The 21,359-nt window shown below is 48.3% G+C and overlaps 1 long non-coding RNA gene across 1 annotated transcript in view; it reads left to right on the forward strand.

The window, feature by feature from the left end:
• LOC130707646 (uncharacterized) overlaps positions 1-20,902 on the forward strand; it is a 30,604-nt gene extending 9,702 nt beyond the window's left edge. Inside the window, exons 2-4 of the long non-coding RNA XR_009007641.1 lie at positions 1,716-1,949; positions 18,507-18,605; positions 20,775-20,902. This is a non-coding gene — a long non-coding RNA (uncharacterized LOC130707646). The remainder of the gene's footprint in view (positions 1-1,715; positions 1,950-18,506; positions 18,606-20,774) is intronic.
• The last annotated feature ends 457 nt before the right edge of the window (positions 20,903-21,359 follow it).

The following is a 21,359-nucleotide window of genomic DNA, read 5'->3' on the forward strand; positions in this document are numbered from 1 at the left end:
ATGCAACCCATTTTTTTTTAGATGTCGTCTTCTCTGACAACAGACTAAAGTGCATGGAGAAATGTTGCTGGCTCTACCAAGGAGCTCTGTTGGAAGAGGAGGCATGGCCTCTACTCTGGGTTGGCTTATCCCTCCAGTCATCAAATGTTAAAATACATTCAGGCTTCCCCCCACTCAATAATTCTTGCTCTTTCTCTCCATATCAACCATCATTGCCCACATCCAACCAACCACCTTCTCTCACCCTGAAAGCCCACCTCTGTTCCCCCACCTCCAAACTGTTCTTCCTCTTTTATCTATTGCCTCCACTCTGAAAACTAGAAGTATCTTTCCAAAGCACTAATCTTAGCACATGACTCTCTTTTTTAGAACTTTTGATGGCTCCCTATTACCTGCAACATAAAGTCCAATCCGACATCCTTAACATGGCTTAAGAGGCCCTTTATTATCCTGCCTTGCTTACCTCTCAAGCTTCATCTCAAACCAGACCCCTTCTTGAATTCAATGCATTGGTCACATCAGGGCCTCAAATATGCCATGTTCTCTTGCATCTCTGAGCCTTTCTGTGTAGGCTATTTTATTCCCTACAACTTTCCCTTGTCTCCTCTCTCACCCCCATCTTTGTCTGGCTGTCCCTACCCACCCTTCAGCTCTTACTAATGCTGCTTCCTCTGGGAAGGCTTCTTGATGCCCCAGCTCAGGCTCACTTCTCTCCTTGGGGTTTTCATAGCCCCCTGTGCTTATTCCCATCAAAGCTTGTCACTCTGTGTAGCAGTTGCCTCTTTATCTGTCTCCCCCACCTACCTTTGAGTGTCCTGAGTATTAAACTGAGACACATGAAATGTCCAATATTTGACCATTCTGACTTACAAAATGGGAAACTTCATATGGTTCCACTCAACGCAATGACCATGACAGTTTTGTTACCTGTTGTATCCCAGTGTCCAGCACAAAGTCCAAAACACAATGAGTACTCAGCAAATGTAGATCACAGTTTATCAGTACGACTTCAGTTTAAGTTTTCATGCCTGATGGTCAACGTCAGCAGAAATCTGTTTGGTGATAGAATCAAGGAATATAAGGAAGGGGTCTCCTAGGGTCATCTGATCCAACCTTCTGCCTCTTCTCGGGCCTGACACACGTGTGAGAAGCATAGGGGTATTGCCAGGGCTGACTTAGTCTAGAGTTGTCCGTAGCCTGAGGTACACTCCAACAGGGCCTAGGGCATGTTCTGAAGCTGAGGGACACCAACTCAAGCCTAGGCTGGTGACATCACCATGGCCATAGATGATCATTGTCTAATGAGAATATTCTTGTGTTTCTTTGGCCAAAGGGTTCAGCATGTCTAGTACAACTCTGCAAAGCCAGGCCAGGCCTTATGGACTATGAAAATCTTACATTACAAAGCTCCGTTAAAGTTATAGAAACCTGTAGATAACAGCAGGAAGATTAGATTCAATATTCTGACTCTCCTCATTTGCACATCACCTTGTGCTGCCTCAGGGACCACATAGGTTCTTGGATCAGGGATGTAGAGTCCAACTGCTTCTCCCAGACCGGCAGCATATCTCTCAAGTGAGATCTGAGTTAAGGCATCAATAACTTATATGTCCTCTTTCCCAGGTAGGAGTGTAAAATGCAGTAGCATCCTTCTACTAATGATTTAAATGATACCCTCTTTCTACTCTCATGGACTGTCTTTTTTCCTTTTCCAGGGCCTTCTGCCTATGATAAAACCAGGAACCTCAGAGGTGCACATGAAATCCAATATACGGGTTGATCGTGGTACTATTGCCTTGAGGAGAGGAAAGAGCCTGTGGGCCTGCCAAGGCATCCCATGATCTTCAGCTGAGCGTCTGTGCCCTTGCAGTGCTGCAGGAGGTCTGGCAGAGTCCCTGTCAGCTGCCAAAGCTGTGCTGGCACTGATGGTCCAGCAGCCTTTTCTCCAGGTACTTGGGAGGTTGGGGGGGTGGGGTGGGCAGAGCCTACATGTTCTTGAGGTCATGTTACACCTCTATAGGCCCAGGGTCACGGTGCAGTTTTCTCAGCTCACATGCACACTTACTCCCTGCACACACATATATACACACCTGTACCCTCCTCCAGGGCCAAGCCGGTCGTTTCTGCCAGGATTGGCAAACTATACACTACTTTGTTCTCATGTCTCTCAATCACAAAAGGAATCCAATTTGCAAGGTTCCTGGGAATTCCCAGGGCTTGCCATCTCAGGCCCCCTTCTCCTCCTGGCTTTGCACTCTCAGTGCCTATCTCTGTCCCCATCAGGTTGGCCCAGGCAAAAACCCAACCCTCTCCAGACTCCCCCAAGGAATGCACTCATACCTGAGCATTAGTGAGAGATGGATAGTTTACTAAAGAGTTTATAGGGCAGATAAAGGGGAGTCTATATCACACACTTCAGAAACATCAGGACCTGTCTCCAGAACCCCTACTTGACTGCCCCCACCAGGGAGTTCTCTCCTGGGCCCTCCCCATTCTAGCCCCAGCCTCTTTGGCTCCCCTCTTCTCCTCCAGGGTCTAACCACTCCCACACCCAATTGCGTCTTCTGGACTTCCACTCCCACACCCTCACAGACAAACCCAACAAAGTGCCTGGTGGATTGGAGGCCTTCCCGGTTCTCATTGCCCACCCTGGAGGACAGCTGTAGATGCAGAAATTCTTTTGTTCTGCCTGATTCTCCTGGTTGTGACCACCGTACCTTTGCACCTCCACTAAGCCACTCTGCCTTAGCACATCTTCTGGATTATTTCCGGGCTCTTCCCAGCTTCAGTTCTGCCTCTGGTCCCAGCTATGCCTCCTCCCACAGACTGGGGTAAAGCCCCTCTCCCTTAGCTCAGTCCAGGCCCCAAGACCTTTCATCGGTACACAGCTCCCTACCTCTGACAGGCCATGTGCCCCTGCTCTTCTTTGCTCTTAGTCTTGCTGGGGGGACTCAGACAGAGGACAGAAGGGCTGAGTAACAAATGGAATGGTTTACACTTGCAGCGCCAGGGAACTGCGCTGGTAAGAAGACAGGATGGAAATGGAATTCAGAGAAAATATTTTGGCAGTGGTATCAAGGGTGAAAGAGGAGCCACTTGGAGATTTCTGTAGTAGTTTAAGACTAGGGCCATGGGCATCTGAACTAGGGTGGCAACCTTGAGGATGGACCGAAGCGGTCGGGCTAGGAGAGCTGTTTCCGAGAAAAGTGCAGAGGCTGTGGAGCTAACTGGGCGTGAACAGTTGGAGTTGAGGGAGAGAGTAAAAAATGAAATGAAAAAAGGGGGAGAGATTGACAGGACGTTAATAGGAATTTCAAGGGTCCAGGAGGGAGATAAGAAGAAAGAAGAAAGCAGAGAGAGAGAGAGAGAGAGACTTCCCTGGTGGTGCAGTGGTTAAGAATCCACCTGCCAGTGCAGGGGACACAGGTTCGAGCCCTGGTCCTGGAAGATCCCACAGGCCATGGAGCAACTAAGCCCACGAGCCACAACTACTGAGCCCCTGCGCCACAACTACTGAAGCCCACGTGCCTAGAGCCCATGCTCTGCAAAAGAGAAGCCACCGCAATGAGAAGCCCACGCACCGCAACGAAGAGTAGCCCCCACTCGCCGCAACTAGAGAAAGCCCGTGCACAGCAATGAAGACCCAACGCAGCCAAAAATAAATAAATAAAATAAAATAAAATAAAATAAAAAGAGAGAGAGAGGAAAATGGAGAGAGAGCTGGAGGCAGAGAACCACGGAGAAATCATGATGGGGACCACGTGGACCTGCCGCTGGAGGGGAGCCTATGCTCCGGAGCAGCTGCAGCGAGGACCAGCTGTGGGCCCCCGTTCCTCCACTCCAGAGCCAGGCTGGTGCAGCCTAGGGGGAGTGTGCACCCTGCTGGGTGTCAGTGCAGAGGCCTGGGGCCTGCAGGAGGGGACCTGATTTACTTACAGAAGATCAGCAAGTGCAGAGATTAACTTTGAGTCCAGACACCTGCCCTAGAACCTGCCTCTCCACCTCGCCCTGCCCCGGCCTACCTCTGAGCCCCCTTCCCAGGCAGTACCCACTTGAATTCATGTAGCCCGTATAAAGGAGCTGGAGCCAGGCCCAGGAAGGGAGCCAGAGAGAAGCAGGGAGCAAGTGTGTGGGGAACTGGGAGCACACAGCCCTCGTCCCCACCAGCTCCGGAAGGCCCCACGGTGATCATCTCCTTCCCTGAAGTTATAAAGCCTGCGTTCTTGGCCCATCACTCAAGGCCCTGCACAGGTAGGCCGCCTTCCCACTGCGCTGCCTTGGGCCGGGGGGGTCTCTCCTGCTCACTCCCCTGGAGTGAAGGCCCAGCCAGGGCTCCATACACGCTGGGGGGTCCCCACCTCCTCATCTATCCTCAGGCACTTCTCCCTGCCTGGGATGCCCCCTGTGACTACCTCCCCCTGCCAACCCTCCTCCCCTCTCTCACAGCTGCTCCAGCCTGCCTTCTCCAGGCAGCTGCCCAGACCCCTGCAGGCCTCCCGGACTTCACCCTCAGAGCAGGCCCTCCCCGACAAAGGGAGGGGAGCTGAGACAAGGCCTGTGCTGGGATGGGACAACATGACATCTTTCAGTTTGCTCGGCACGTGGTCAGGAGCAAGACTGCATGCGTTGTCCTTAAGAGGAGAGAGACAGCCCCTGATGCGCAATAGCCTGGCCCACTGCCTCTGTGGCTGATGGTGGGAGCGGCGAGGCAGGCTTGGGCCTGGGGCTGCTGGCTGAGGTTTGCAGAGCAGTCCTGCTGCTGCTCCGGGGGGACAAGGCATTGGCGGCGTGGGGTGGGGGCAGCGCTTTGGCCTGCACGGCCTTATGGCTATTCTGCTGGGCCCGAGGCCTCTCCGGACCATCCATTCCTCAAACAGCTACTTCTGTGCTGGCTTTGGGAGATTTGCACAGCCATTGGCGATTGCCACCCATCCCTGACCCCGAGAAAGAATTTGGGCTTGGGTCGAGGGGAGCCAGGCCCCAGCTCCAGCCTTCCACTGCCACACTTCAGGGGTGCTGGCAAGTTCCCTTCCCATCCCTGGCCTCAGTTTCCCTGTTCAATATCGACCCCCTCTATGTATAAGGGGCATAACCTGGCCAGGCCTGCCTCCTACCCAGGCCACTTGTCCTGACAGAGTGAGGTGAGTGGTGGGAGGGCCTTCTCAGCAGTGGAAGGGAGGAGGTGGGGCTAGTGCAGGGCCTCGAAGCAGTCCAGGGGGCGGAGTAGACAATCAAAATGACCAGAAAATAGAATACATATTAAAACTCCCTATTTTGGCCAATTTCTCCTATGCCAACTCAACCCAAGATCCAAGATACAGGAGGGGTCATCCCACAGCCTCCAGGGTGGGCTGCAGGGTGTGAGCTGGACATTGACCTCTTGGCTCAGAGCCCATGTCACACACACCTCCTTGTCACCCCAAGTAGGGAAGGTTCCAAGTCTCTCACAGCGCCCCCTGCTAACCTGTGGAGTCCCCGACCCCAGCAGCGGAGCCATATCTTCCCACCGTAAAGAAAATGTCCTTCCTTCAAAGACAGAAAAGGACTGAGGGTGTGACCCGTCTCAGAGGCCTATGTGGTAAAGCAGATAGATGGGGGGCGGTGCAGAATGGGGGCGTCTGTGAGAAGCTCAGAGGCAAAGTGGGGAGGGCACCCTGAAGACCCCTCATATCACGCCAGCAGAGTCCCCAAGCAAAGACTGGTGTCCTGCACCCTTCCTCAGGGCCGGCCTCATACCCTCCCCTCTTCTAGATCCCCCACCCCCCCCACCCCAGCAGCCTGGCTTCCACCTCCAGGACCTGCAGTGACTCAGACACAGATCCGTCTCAAAGATGTTTCCTTTCCATTTAACAAGGAAACAAAACAAAACAAAAGAAAATGGATGTGGGAAGAGAGAGTGTTTAAGGTGCCCTCAGCTAAGAACTGCAGCCATCCTTTAATGCCAGATTTTAAAAGTCTGGGCACACACAGGGTTCCTGGGTGGCTGGCTCAGCCAGGGTGCAAGCTTGCCCGAGGGACCTGCCACCAGCCCTCACTCAGGCCCAGCTTCCCCTTCCCTGACCTCAGGCCCACAGCCCTGGGCTCCCATTTTGGCCCCTGTTCTCCTTAGCCCAGCTCCTTTCTCCACAGCCCAGGGCACTGGAGCTGAGGCCAGGAGAGCAGCCCTGCCGTGACCGGCTGAGTGGCTGTAGGCAAATCACTCCCCTCCTGATCTCAGGCACCTCTCCTGGCAGAGGGGGGATGTGGATATACTGGCCACTATGAACTGGACCCTGTTTTCTCTCCTTGTCTCCTCTGTGTGCATTTGAATGTGCCTCATGGTCGCTGCCCGCTCAGAGCTTCTTCTAAGGAAGGTCTCCCTGCTACAGCCCCTGAGGCAGAGGCCACCATGTTTTGCTCCACCCCCTCACCTGGCCGCTACTGATGGAACAGAGGTAGGCATGTGGTCCAGCGTTAATGAGCCAGTAACCTGCGTCAATGAGCACATAACTGGGGAAACTGTCCTTGTGAGAGAGCTTCCTTGAAAAAGTAGCATTTAAGCGAAGATCCAGATGGTAAGTAGGATTGGCCAGGTGGAGAGGGAGCACAGCATATGCAAAGGCCCAGGGATGGGAAGGAGCCTGGGACCCTGGAATGAAAAAAAGAGTCAGTGACGCTGAACACTGCAGATTTGGAGGAGAGGGGAGAAAGGGTCAGAGAAGGGAACAAGGGCAGGCATGTAGGGTCTTGCAGAGCCCGTAAGGCACTTGGACTGAACCCTGCTTGCTTCCTTCTGTCCTGTCTCCAACTAGCCGTCTCTGTTCCCTTATGGCTTCTGCTTCTCTGTAATTTCAGCTGCACAGAACCAACGCAGCCTCTCTGGATGCCTCTGTCTCCCAGCTTTTTTTTTTTTTTTTTTTTTTTTTTATACAGCAGTTTCTTATTAGTCATCAATTTTATACACATCACTGTATACATGTCAATCCCAATCGCCCAATTCATCACACCACCACCCCCACCCCCCCACAGCTTTCCCCACTTGGTGTCCATACGTTTCTTCTCTACATCTGTGTCTCAATTTCTGCCCTGAAAACCGGTACATCTGTACCATTCTTCTAGGTTCCACATATATGCGTTAATATACGATATTTGTTTTTCTCTTTCTGACTGACTTCACTCTGTATGACAGTCTCTAGGTCCAACCACGTCTCAACAAATGACCCAATTTCGTTCCTTTTTATGGCTGAGTAATATTCCATTGTATATATGTACCACATCTTCTTTACCCATTCGTCTGTCGATGGGCATTTAGGTTGCTTCCATGACCTGGCTATTGTAAATAGTGCTGCAATGAACATTGGGGTGCATGTATCTTTTTTAATTGTGGTTTTCTCTGGGTATATGTCCAGTAGTGGGATTGCTGGATCATATGGTAATTCTATTTTTAGTTTTTTAAGGAACCTCCATACTGTTCTCCATAGTGGCTGTATCAGTTTACATTCCCACCAACAGTTCAAGAGGGTTCCCTTTTCTCCACACCCTCTCCAGCATTTGTTGTTTGTAGATTTTCTGATGAAGCCCATTCTAACTGGTGATACCTCATTGTAGTTTTGATTTGCATTTCTCTAATAATTAGTGATGTTGAGCAGCTTTTCATGTGCTTCTTGGCCATCTGTATGTCTTCTTTGGAGAAATGTCTGTTTAGGTCTTCTGCCCATTTTTCGATTGGGTTGTTTGTTTTTTTAATATCGAGCTGCATGAGCTGTTTATATATTTTGGAGATTAATCCTTTGTCTGTTGATCTGTTTGCAAATATTTTCTTCCATTCTGAGGGTTGTCTTTTCGTCTTGTTTATGGTTTCCTTTGCTGTGCAAAAGCTTTTAAGTCTCATTAGGTCCCATTTATTTTTGTTTTTATTTCCATTACTCTAGGAGGTGGATCAAAAAAGATCTTGCTGTGATTTATGTCAAAGAGTGTCCTTCCCATGTTTTCCTCTAAGAGTTTTATAGTGTCTGGTCTTATATTTAGGTCTCTAATCCATTTTGAGTTTATTTTTGTGTATGGTGTTAAGGAGTGTTCTAATTTCATTCTTTTACATGTAGCTGTCCAGTTTTCCCAGCACCACTTATTGAAGAGACTGTCTTTTCTCCATTGTATATCCTTGCCTCCTTTGTCATAGATTAGTTGACCATGGGTGCGTGCGTTTACCTCTGGGCTTTCTATCTTGTTCCATTGATCTATGTTTCTGTTTTTGTGCCAGTACCATATTGTAGCTTTGTAGTATAGTCTGAAGTCAGGGAGTCTGATTCCTCCAGCTCCGTTCTTTTCCCTCAAGACTGCTTTGGCTATTAGGGATCTTTTTTGTCTCCATACAAATTTTAAGATTTTTGTTCTAGTTCCATAAAAAATGCCATTGGTAAGTTGATAGGGATTGCATTGAATCTGTAGATTGCTTTGGGTAGCATAGTCATTTTCACAATATTGATTCTTCCAATCCAAGAACATGGTATATCTCTCCATCTGTTGGTATCATCTTCAATTTCTTTCATCAGTGTCTTATAGTTTTCTGCATACAGGTCTTTTGTCTCCCTAGGTAGGTTTATTCCTAGGTATTTTATTCTTTTTGTTGCAGTGGTAAATGGAAGTGTTTCCTTAATTTCTCTTTCAGATATTTCATCATTAGTGTATAGAAATGCGAGAGATTTCTGTGCATTAATTTTGTATCCTGCAACTTTACCAAATTCATTGATTAGCTCTAGTAGTTTTCTGGTGGCATCTTTAGGATTTTCTATGTATAGTATCATGTCATCTGCAAACAGTGACAGTTTGACTTCTTCTTTTCCAATTTGTATTCCTTTTATTTCTTTTTCTTCTCTGATTGCCATGGCTAGGACTTCCAAAACTATGTTGAATAATAGTGGTGAGAGTGGACATCCTTGTCTTGTTCCTGATCTTAGAGGAAATGCTTTCAGTTTTTCACCATTGAGAATGATGTTTGCTGTGGGTTTCTCATATATGACCTTCATTATGTTGAGGTAGGTTCCCTCTATGCCCACCTTCTGGAAAGTTTTTTTTATCATAAATGGGTGTTGAATTTTGTCAAAAGCTTTTTCTGCATCTATTGAGATGATCATATGGTTCTTATTCTTCAATTTGTTAATATGGTGTATCACATTGATTGGCGTATATTGAAGAATCCTTGCATCCCTGGGATAAATCCCACTTGATCATGGTGTATGATCCTTTTAATGTGTTGTTGGATTCTGTTTGTTAGTATTTTGTTGAGGATTTTTGCATCTCTATTCATCAGTGATATTAGTCTGTAATTTTCTTTTTTTGTAGTATCTTTTTCTGGTTTTGGTATCAGGGTGATGGTGGCCTCATAGAATGAGTTTGGGAGTGTTCCTTCCTCCACAATTTTTTGGAAGAGTTTGAGAAGGATGGGTGTTAGCTCTTCTCTAAATGTTTGATAGAATTCACCTGTGAAGCCATCTGGTCCTGGACTTTGGTTTGTTGGAAGATTTTTAATCACAGTTTCAATTTCATGACTTGTGATTGGTCTGCTCATATTTTCTATTTCTTCCTGGTTCAGTCTTGGAAGGTTATACCTTTCTAAGAATTTGTCCATTTCTTCCAGGTTGACCATTTTATTGGCATAGACTTTCTTGTAGTGGTCTCTTAGGATGCTTTGTATTTCTGTGGTGTCTGTTGTAACTTCTCCTTTTTCATTTCTAATTTTATTGATTTGAGTCCTCTCCCTCTTTTTCTTGATGAGTCTGGCTAATGGCTTATCAATTTTGTTTATCTTCTCAAAGAACCAGCTTTTCGTTTTATTGATCTTTGCTCTTGTTTTCTTTGTTTCTATTTCATTTATTTCTGCTCTGATCTTTATGATTTCTTTCCTTCTGCTAACTTTGGGTTTTGTTTGTTCTTCTTTCTCTAGTTCCTTTAGGTGTAAGGTTAGATTATTTATTTGAGTTTTTTCTTGTTTCTTGAGGTAAGCTTGTATAGCTATAAACTTCCCTCTTAGAGCTGCTTTTGCTGCATCCCATAGGTTTTGGATTGTCATGTTTTCATTGTCATTTGTCTCTAGGTATTTTTTGATTTCCTCTTTGATTTCCTCAGTGATCTCTTGGTTATTTAGTAACGTAGTGTTTAGCCTCCATGTGTTTGTGTTTTTTATGTTTTTTCCCCTGTAATTCATTTCTAATCTCATAACATTGTGGTCAGAAAAGATGGTTGATATGATTTCAATTTTCTTAAATTTACTGAGGCTTGATTTGTGACCCAAGATGTGATCTATCCTGGAGAATGTTCTGTGTGCACTTGAGAAGAAAGTGTAATCTGCTGTTTTGGGATGGAATGTCCTAAAAATATCAATTAAATCTATCTAGTCTGTTGTGTCATTTAAAGCTTCTGTTTCCTTATTTATTTTCATTTTGGATGATCTGTCCATTGGTGTAAGTGAGGTGGTAAAGTCCCCCACTATTATTGTGTTACTGTCGATTTCCTCTTTTACAACTGTTAGCAGTTGCCTTATGTATTGAGTTGCTCCTATGTTGGGTGCATATATATTTATAATTGTTATATCTTCTTCTTTGATTTATCCCTTAATCATTATGTAGTGTCCTTCCTTGTCTCTTGTAACATTCTTTATTTTAAAGTCTATTTTATCTGATATGAGTATAGCTACTCCAGCTTTCTTTTGATTTCCATTTTCATGGAATATCTTTTTCCATCCCCTCACTTTCAGTCTGTATGTGTCCCCAGGTCTGAAGTGGGTCTCTTGTAGACAGCATATATATGGGTCTTGTTTTTGTATCCATTCAGCAAGCCTGTGTCTTTTGGTTAGAGCATTTAATCCATTCACATTTAAGGTAATTATCGATATGTATGTTCCTATTACCATTTTCTTAATTGTTTTGGGTTTGTTTTTGTAGGTCTTTTCCTTCTCTGGTGTTTCCCACTTAGAGAAGTTCCTTTAGCATTTGTTGTAGAGCTGGTTTGTTGGTGCTGAATTCTCTTAGCTTTTGCTTGTCTGTAAAGCTTTTGATTTCTCCATCGAATCTGAATGAGATCCTTGGCGGTTTGAGTAATCCTGGTTGTAGGTTCTTCCCTTTCATCACTTTAAGTATATCATGCCACTCCCTTCTGGCTTGTACAGTTTCTGCTGAGAAATCAGCTGTTTACCTTATGGGAGTTCCCTTGTATGTTATTTGTCATTTTTCCCTTGTTGCTTTCAGTAATTTTTCTTTGTCTTTAATTTTTGTCAATTTGATTACTATGTGTCTTGGCGTGTTTCTCCTTGGGTTTATCCTGTGTGGGACTCGCTGCGCTTACTGGACTTGGGTGGCTATTTCCTTTCCCATGTTAGGGAAGTTTTCGACTATAATCTCTTCAAATATTTTCTCCGGTTCTTTCTCTCTATTCTCCTTCTGGGACCCCTATAATGTGAATGTTGTTTCATTTAATGTTGTCCCAGAGATCTCTTAGGCTGTCTTCATTTCTTTTCATTCTTTTTTCTTTATTCTGTTCCACAGCAGTGAATTCCACCATTCTGTCTTCCAGGTCACTTATCCGTTCTTCTGCCTCAGTTATTCTGCTATTGATTCCTTCTAGTGTAGTTTTCATTTCAGTTATTGTATTGTTCATCTCTGTTTGTTTGTTCTTTAATTCTTCTAGGTCTTTGTTAAACATAGTTTAACAGTTATTGTATTGTTCATCTCTGTTTGTTTGTTCTTTATTTCTTCTAGGTCTTTGTTAAACATTTCTTGCATCTTCTCAATCTTTGCCTCCATTGTTTTTCCAGGGTCCTGGATCATCTTCACTATCATTATCCTGAATTCTTTTTGTGGAAGGTAGCCTATCTCCACTTCATTTAGCTGTTTTTCTGGGGTTTTATCTTGTTCCTTCATCTGGTACATAGCCCTCTGCCTTTTCATCTTGTCTCTCTTTCTGTGACTGTGGTTTTTGTTCCACAGGCTTCAGGATTGTAGTTCTTCTTGCTTCTGCTGTCTGTCCTCTGGTGGATCTGCTAGTGTTGGTGGATCTCCTGAAGAGGCAGGGGGTGGCTGTGGCTCACCATGGGGACAAGGACACTGGCAGCAGAAGTTATCCTCCCGGCTTTTCTATGTCAGCTTTTGCTGCTAACAAGTACATGCTGTAAGAATTCCCTCCCCAGCAGCAGCATGGCCACCGTTTCCTGGGCACCGCCTCACTGCTCCTCACAGTGACCCTGAGAGTGTGCTCTCCACTTCGTAGATGACAAAACCAAAATCAGAGAGGTGAAACCACTTGCCCAAGCAAACTCAGCTGGCAAGTGGCAGAGCCAGGATTTGAACCCATTTGAATGTGACACAAACACCTACCCCCACCCCCATTGTTGCTCCTGATACTATGAGGCTGCAGACAGGGATGTGTGGGCATAGGGGATCCATTGTGATAGGCTCTAATGGGAGCCGACAGGCCCAGGGCTTCTATAGGCTGGTCTGGAAGGTCTGAGAGGTGACCATCTTCCCATGGTGAGGGTGGGCAGTGAGCTGAACCTGGACCACCTGGGAACACTGGGACGGGGACGTGGAATCCGGGGGGGTGTTCAGGAGGCCTGAGACCATGGCCTCTGCAGCCAGTCTGCCAGCCTGGCCTGGGCTCCATCTGTCCTGAGCCTGGGGTCCACCGTGGTACCAGGAGCCGGTGGCATCTAAGGCCCTGTACTGGGGGTCCCCCAGCTGAATGAAAGACCCTCATGGGTCTAAACAATATTTTATCCACAGGGCACCTCAACCCCAGGTGCCTGAGATTGGTTTGGTTGAGTGGTGATGGATTTCACTCCTTGATTGTGCTTGATTTGGTTGAAATTCAACTAATTTGTGTTTCCTTCAGCACATGGTAGTTAGAAAAGCACAGCGATAAGACTGGGAGGACCCTTGCAGGTCACGTTGTCCACTTTCTCAACCCTCTTCAACTCCAGGCTCCCTCTGATAAATCTAAAAACCTCACACTTGCCTTTAGTGATAGGTGACATTTCTAAATGGAGTCAATGCTGTGGTTGAAGGAGGCTGGGTAAAAGCCCCCAAAAATATCAGGTCCTAATCCCTGGGACCTGGAAATGTTACCTTATTTGGAAAAGGGGTCTTTGTAGTTGTGATGAAGTTAAGGGTCTTGAGATGGGGAGAGTATCTAGAGCCCCTGGAAGGAGTGCAGGTCTGCCAAATCCTTGATTTCAGCTCAGTGTTACTGATTTCAGACTTCTGGCCTCCTGTGTGACAATGAATTTCTTTTGTTTTAAGCTACCCAGTTTGTGGTAATTTGTTATGGCAGCCACACAAAACTAATGCAATGATTTAAAACAAATCAGAGGGGACTTCTCTGGTAGTGCAGTGGTTAAGAATCCGCCTGCCAATGCAGGGGACACAGGTTCAAGCCCTGGTCCGGGAAGATCCCACATACCTCGGAGCAACTAAGCCCATGCACCACAACTACTGAGCCCGTGAGCCACAACTACTGAGTCTGTGTGCCACAACTACTGAAGCCTGTGCACCTAGAGCCCGAGCTCCACAACAGGAGAAGCCACCACAATGAGAAGCCCGCGCACCACAACAAAGAGTAGTCCCTGCTCGCCGCAACTAGAGAAAGCCCATGTGCAGCAATGAAGACCCAACGCAGCCAAAAATAAATTAATTAATTAAAAACAAAAACAAATCAGAGTCACAGTGAACTAAATAAGCTGTTTAAAAACCTGAAAAGTCATGCTTAGAGGTTCTGACAGTCCCCCAGGCCGAGACTTTGATGTTATTTAATGCACCCAATATACAGAGAAGACTGAGGTCTAGAGAAAGGCAAGGACTTGCCCAAGGTCACAAAAGTAGTCATTGGCATAGACAGGACTAGAACCCAAGAAACTCAACTCTCAATCCTCCCATAGCCCTAGGCCACCTCCTCCCACGCTTTATTCCCCTATGTGGGGTAGGAGAAGGGGCTAGAAAGGTCTGGTGAATCAGAAAAGTGAGATTGGGGCCAGGCTGGGAAAACCTGGAACGGCACATCCTGGAGTTGGAAGCTTATCTGATCGATAAAAGGTGCAGATGTTCCAAGATTTTTCTTACTAAAAAGTAGCTTCCGGAGATTGTGAGAAGTATCAAATCTGATTTATAAAGCCTTAAGGAAAAGGCTGCATTTGTAAACACCGTGACAGACATCAAAACTGGGCACCTGTCAGTCAAGAGGGGCATCTGGTGGGGAAACAGTGCAGAAGGAGAGGACAGAGGGGCAGCGGGCTAAGAAGGAAACGAGAGCCAGGGCCAGGGCCAGTGAGGGGGTGGAGTGCCAGCCTCAGAATCCTCAAACTTCTCAGCTTTGCCGAAGACTAGCACTTGCAGTGAGCAGGAGATGTGGGCAATGTAGCCAAGCCCTAGCATGTATACACACTGCATGCACACGTGTGCTCAGAAGCACACATGGGACCCAGGCATGTATACACACACACACACACACACACACACACGAGGGCTAGAGCCAAGCCTGGGCAGCCAGAAAGAACTAGCCATAATTTGTCAGTTGGCCTTTGGGTTACACTTTTAAGTCCAAAAGCCAAGTGGAGCGTGTTGCCATGATTTGTTCTCCTGGCATCCCAGCTCTAGCCTAGATCCCCAGCATGAGATGCAACGTGGCCGGGAATCACACAGCTTCTTCTCTTAGTGGTCTGCTGCTGAGCCTACCAAGGACCCCCCATCCCTGCGCCTGACTCTCCCATCCTTTACGTCACCCTGCTGGCTCCCCAGCACAGGAAATGGCAGATCCAAATCCCCGTGATCACCAGACTCAGATGCTCCAAGATTTAGGAAACACTTTTTTCTAACTATTTTTAAGGGGAGAGACCAGTTTTCAGCGTAGAGGGCAAGAGAGGGCTCAGTATAGCAGCTGACCTGGGAAAGAGAGCCTCACAGGCCGGAGCCTCCGGTCATATGTCTCCAGCATCTATCTCAGAAAGACCATTACTTTGGGGAGCAGGAGAAATATACCCAAGAAAACCAGCCCAGCAACCTGGGCCAGAACAGAGAGTACAAGGCACACAGCAGAAGGTGAGGGCACAACTGGGTAACTGGCCCCCTTGGCTTGGAGCAGGCAGCTACCAACGCAGGACAGCCACCTGGGGTACAGGGACCAGGGGGCGACTTGCTGGAACCCCGGGAAGAAGGACTGGACCAGGGAAAGGAATAACGGTTACCATGATTCTGTGCTGAGGTTTTGTTGTGCTCTTGCTATTTTTCAAGAACCTCCTAAATAGCCTGGAGGCAAGCCCAACACCAGGGGAAGACCCGGAAGCAGTGTTTGCTGTGCCCCACCCAGGCTAGCACGTCCATTCAGAGATGGACCAGGCTCTTTCGCGGGGCTGGGGCAGGTATGCGCTGCTGGCAAGCAGGCCAGGCCAGGTGGACTCTGGGCCTCAGGTCTAGTTTTGCCCTCCTTCCTTAAAAGCTTGTATGGAGAGAGCCTGGGTCAGGGCACGGGGGCTTGGCCCAGCTCCCATGGTTAGAGACAGTCCAGTCTCCATTCTGCTAGGTTAGGTGCTCCCTGTCCGCAGGTCTGTCCCCGCTGCCAGGCTGAGACGGTTCTTCCCTGATCCCAGCATTGCCCAGGCCAGACTTGGAGCAGAGCATGCCCAGTGAGCCCCCATCTTGGGAGAGGTGAGGGGATTTCCATCAGGGGCCCCCGAGTTCTGCATGGAGACCTCAAAGGTCCCCTCTCCTACAGAGTCTGGGAGGCAATACCTTTTTAGGGCCCTCCTGGTAACAAATGATGGAAACCCAATTTGAGCCAGTTAGGCACAAAGGGGATGTTACTGGATCACAAAACCAAATGTTGGGGAAGGCTGGGGAGCTGGAAGCCTGGGGAGAGACTCTACGTGAGGCTTCTACACCACAGAACCCCCTCTTGGCCTTTTCTCTCTGCTGGTCGAGGCTTCCGGCCTCCTTTTCTCATGCTAACCCTCTCTACAGCTGGAACCTTGCCCGTGGGCTGCTCCAGGGTTCCCTCTGCAGAGAGCTATCTGCAGAAAAGAAAGACCTCTCTTTCTTGGGTTTGAAATTTTCAAATCCCAGGGAAGGATGCTGATTGGCCAGGCTTTGGTCATGTACCCAGCCCTTTGGGTGGTAAGTGGGGTGGAAGGTGGGAGTTCTGTGATTGGCAGCTCCCTGAGAAGCAGGAAGAGGGGCTGGGCAGACAAAGCAATGAGTATCTTAGATCACCTACAACGTTCCCTGCTCCTCTGAGCTGGCAGGAGTCAGAAGTAGGGGGTGGCACAGGTGGGAAAGGGGTACAGGTGACATCCAGAGGTTGTCACTTCTCTTACTTCCCTGTCGCCTATCAGAGTGTCTCTCAAACCTCCTTTTGACATTTAAGTCCCTTAACATCTCCTCCCCCACGCCCCTACCTCTCCAATTCCTCCTGCCCAAACCCTCCCTCCACTCAGGTAACTTCACACATAGCAGAGGAGAGCGGTTACAAGCATGGGCTCTGGAACTAGACTGTCTGGATTCAAATCCCACCCTTGCCCCTCACTAGCTGTGTGACTTTGGGCAAGTTACTTAACTTCTCTGTGCCTTATTTATTGTGAGGGTTAAATAGATTCAGCCATGCAAAACCACTTGGAGCAAAGCCTGGCACACAATAAGCTGTCAGGAAGTGTTAGCTGTTATCCTGGCAGCTAGTTTCATGTCATCCCCCACCTGGGACACCCCTCCTCTTGTCCAAATCCTCCCCATCCTAAGGCTCCCCTGACCACTGAACTATTACAGACACTCCTCATCTCAATCCCTGCGGCACTCAGGGTTGAGCATCTGTGGGAAAGACTCATCTTCCCAACTGGTCCAGGTTTCCCTCTTGTGGTGCACCCCATCTCAGTAGCAGATCTAGGCACACTAGTGTCAAGAAATGCTTGGACTCCCCTCCCCTGCAGGACAGGCCAGCAATGGGAAGAAGAAGCTGTTAGCAACCCTGGAGACCAGCATGGATGGAGGCCAATAGAGCTAAGCAAGCATGGCCGCCATCCTGCTGGGAGCCAAGAAGTCCCTGTACCTGTGACATCACACCTTCACCCGTAAAAATAGCCGGCACGCCTTAGCAGCCTGGGCACAGCCTGCTCTGGGAGGTGACAGGTTATGAGTGTGAGTCAGCACATGCCGAATGGATGACACCCTTCCTTTCTGGCCCCAAAGCAGGGGAGACATACACCTCGGCGGAGGTCTCTTGAGACTGGGAGAGACAGGGGAGGCAGGAAGACAGACAGAGGCAGAGTCCAGATTTTCCATTTTAATTCTGGAAACTGGAGCCTGTCCGGATCCCTGTATATGAATGCGAGGTCTTGCCCTGGCTCTGGAACTGGGTCTCTGCTCCTGCCCCTGCCCCCGCCCCTCCTGAGTCTGTCTCAGCTGCGGGAGTACCTAGGGCTGTTGGCGGCTGGGCAGGCAGAGGGCAGTGTGACAGAGGTTTAAGGAAGACAAACACAGATTAGTCAAGGACCGTCAGACCCAATTACATCTCCAAGAGCCTGACAGCGACATTATTTAGTCATTGGGCCCTTCTGAACCAGATACACTGGACTCCACTGACGCCCATAGGGCCTCCCCTGGAGTGAGCCAGGATCAGAGTGGGTGCCCACCAGTCCTTCTGGGCTCAGCGAATGGCCCAGGGTGGGGAGGGGTATCTGAATGCACTCCCACCCTGTTAGGCCGCAGACAGTGGCAACTAGCAGGCTGGGGTCACTCTTGGGTCCAGGGCCCTCCAATCTTTCTGTTCCCCAGCATCTAGGTGGTTATGAGATGCAGCAATGGCTTGGAGAAACACCCTGAACAGCCCCGCACACACATGTGGGGTGTGTGTGTGTGTGTGTGTGTGTGTGTGTGTGTGTGTGTGTGTGTGTGTAGAAGCAATGGCTTGTGGCAACAGTCTGTGAGTCTCATGTGCCCTAAGGTGTGTGTGTGACTGAGCTTGGAGATGAGTGCTCAGAGGTGAATGTGGAATAGCTGGTGACAGTATGTGGGGGAGGGTGTCTATGTGTATGCCTATGAGGGTGAAAGCTGGGGAGGCTTCCTGGAGGGGGAGACAGTGAAGGAGGCTCCTGAAACACATTATCTGGGCTAATCCCCTTTTTCCTCATATCCCATTTCTATCCCTCCTGGAAAAGAGTGGGGCCAGATAATTCCAAATGCCAAGGCTATTTAACTTGGGGCCTCATTACAGAATTATTTTTTCCATCAGAAAATTTGCTGAAGCAAAATGGTGTTTGGCTTCAGCAAATACTAAGCCAGTTTGCTTTCCCAGAGCTCACACTGGAAGGAGGGTGGTGAGGAGCCCGGGGCAGTGGGAGACCAACTGGGGACCCTTAATTGGCAGGGAGAACCCTCTGCAAGCAGCCTCACTCCCAGGAGGGCCTCACACTTCTCTGCCTTTGCCTGTGCCGTGCCCTCTGCCTGGAATGTTCTGCCTTGCCCTTGCCCACCTGATGTAAACAACTGCTCTGCCTTCAGGGATCGGTGTACCTGCCACCTCTGGGAAGCCGTCTGATCCCCTTGGCCTCATCATGCCCACAGCACCTACATCTTGCATTGCACCGATTCCTCTGAATGGTGAGTCTATATGTCACCCCCGCGAAACTGGGGTTTCCTTGCAGAGAGGATTTTGTTCAATTCTCTAACCTTAGCACAGTAGCTAGTTTTTAAAAGTTAACACATATCGGCCACCTACTATGCACCAGACACTTTACAAAGAGCACCTCTTTTATTCCTCAAAACAGTCTATGAGCTCAGTACTCTTCCCAGCATCCCCATTTTATACAGGACATTGAGACTCACACTGTCTGGGAGAGGAGGTGGGCCTTGAAGCCATGCCTTTCTGACATCCATCAGAGTCCAAGGTCATCACTGTTATGTGGTACTGCCTCCCTGCAGACAGAGGTTCTGGACTCAAGGTCCAGAGGCCTGAGGTCCATGCTGGCCACACCACTTAGCTCTTTGTCATCTGAAGCCTTGGTTTCTCTGTCCATAAAATGCAAAGGCAGATGCCTCCAGCTTTGAAGGTCTATGCCAGTTAGTGGGAAAGGCAATAATTGTGCATTTGGGTCAACGTCTTGTTTTATTTTATTTCTCACATCTTTATTGGAGCATAAATGCTTCACAATGTTGTGTTAGTTTCTGCTGTACAACAAAGTGAATCAGCTATATGTATACATATATCCCCATATCCCTTCCCTCTTGAGCCTCCCTCCCACCCTCCCTATCCCATCCCTCTAGGTTGTCACTAAGCATCGAGTTGATCTCCTTGTGCTATGCTGCAGCTTCCCACTAGCCATCCATTTTACATTTGGTAGTGTATATATGTCAATGCTACTCTCTCACTTCATCCCAGCTCCTATGCGTCTGCATCTTTATTCCTACCCTGCCACTAAGTTCATCAATACCGTTTTTTTTTAAATTCCATATATATGCATTAGCATTCAGTATTTGTTTTTCTCATTCTGACTTACTTCACTCTGTGTGACAGATTCTAGGTCCATCCACCTCACTACAAATAACTCAATTTCATTCCATTTTATGGCTGAGTAATATTCCATTGTATATATGTGCCACATCTTCTTTATCCATTCATCTGTTGATGGACACTTACGTTGCTTCCATGTCCTGGCTATTGTAAATAGTGCTGCAGTGAACATTGTGGTACATGTATCTCCAGAATATATAAGCAGCTCATGCAGCTCAATATCACAAAAACAAACAACCCAATCCAAAAATGGGCAGAAGACCTAAATAGACATTTCTTCAAAGAAGACATATATATGGCCAACAAATACATGAAAAGATGCTCAACATCACTAATTAGAGAAAAGCAAATCAAAACCACAATGAGGCATCACCTCACACCAGTCAGAATGGCCATCATCAGAAAATCTACAAACAATAAATGCTAGAGAGGGTGTGGAGAAAAGGGAACCCTCCTGCACTGTTGGTGGGAATGTAAATTGATACAGCCACTATGGAGAACAGTATGGAGGTTCCTTAAAAAACTAAACATAGAATTACCATATGACCCAGCAATCCCACTACTGGGCATATACGCTGAGAAAACCGTAATTCAACATCTTTTTTTAAAGATTTTTCTCTCTGCGTTGTTTGTTTAATGACAGCCTTCTGCCCATGGCCTCTGGAAGCTTGCCTGAGTGAAATAGGTATGTTTCCTTCCGGCAGGGAACAGAGCCCAGAGCTGGGGTCTCAGACACTGGGGTTCAGCTCCCACTTTGTGTGGTCTGCACCACCCAGCCCCAAGCCTGGTGACAGAGGGCAAGAGGAGCCAGCTGGCCACAGGGGCTGCGCGACAGGCACTGCTGACTGCAGACAGCTCCCCTCTACCCCCATGTCTGAGGGGCCTGTCATCCTGAGTGTCCCTAAAAGGCTGAATCCTACTCAGATCCTCCCCAACCCCCCTGGAGGAGGCAGAAACCCAAGTCCCCAGCTGGGCAGGCAGCTACGGGAGGCAGTGCCCAGGGCGCTGGCTGTCTGAGCGCCCAGCTGTGCCCACACCGCCCCTGGGCACTCCCAGACAAACCCGCCCACACCACCCAGGCCCAGGACAAAGGAGCCCTGGAAGAATGAATCAATGGGCCCCGAGCCACTGCATCTGATCGCTTCCCACAGGGCGTGAATCTCTCTCCTCCCCCGCCCGCCCTCCTTCTTGTTCTGTCTCTGCTTCCTCTTCCCTCCCTCGCCACCTCTTTTCTTTTTTTCCCTCTCTCTCCCACACAGCTGCCTCGTAAGAACTCCAGACGACACTTCACAGCCCTGAAGCAGAGGGAAGGCCCCAGGGTCAAAGTCGTGCTATTTGTTCTCAGTCAGAGAAAATTCTCACTGGAGATGGTCACCCCAACTCAGGGTATCCGACCCCTGGCCGGCAGGGACATGACTTTCTCATCAGCCTTTAACCTCTGATTAAAGTCTCAAACAAAGCTGGGAGTTTGTTGAGTTGTAAGGTCATCCACTATACACACACACGCAGACACACACACGCACGAGCACACACATGCACACATCACACCCACCTCATTGGGCCAGAGGCTAAGTGGATGTATGGGTGGATGCTCAAGAGATGGAAAGGTAGGCACCACCACGCGTGGACAAACGAGGCTGGCTTGGTAAATGAAGGCATGACGGGAGGGAGGCTGGGGGTGATTGGGAGAACAGAAAGTTGGTGAACAGAAAGATGAAAACAAGTGTTTTGCATTGTCTATACATGGAGGTGCTGATGAGCCCGCTGGGGGCTAGGCTGATATCCTTGCAACGTGGTTATGACGTGCCAGTGTGTGCACGGGAACCAAGACATCACCTAAAAAT

Source organism: Balaenoptera acutorostrata, chromosome 3, assembly GCF_949987535.1.
Source record: "Balaenoptera acutorostrata chromosome 3, mBalAcu1.1, whole genome shotgun sequence".
Taxonomy (NCBI): Eukaryota; Metazoa; Chordata; class Mammalia; order Artiodactyla; family Balaenopteridae; genus Balaenoptera; species Balaenoptera acutorostrata.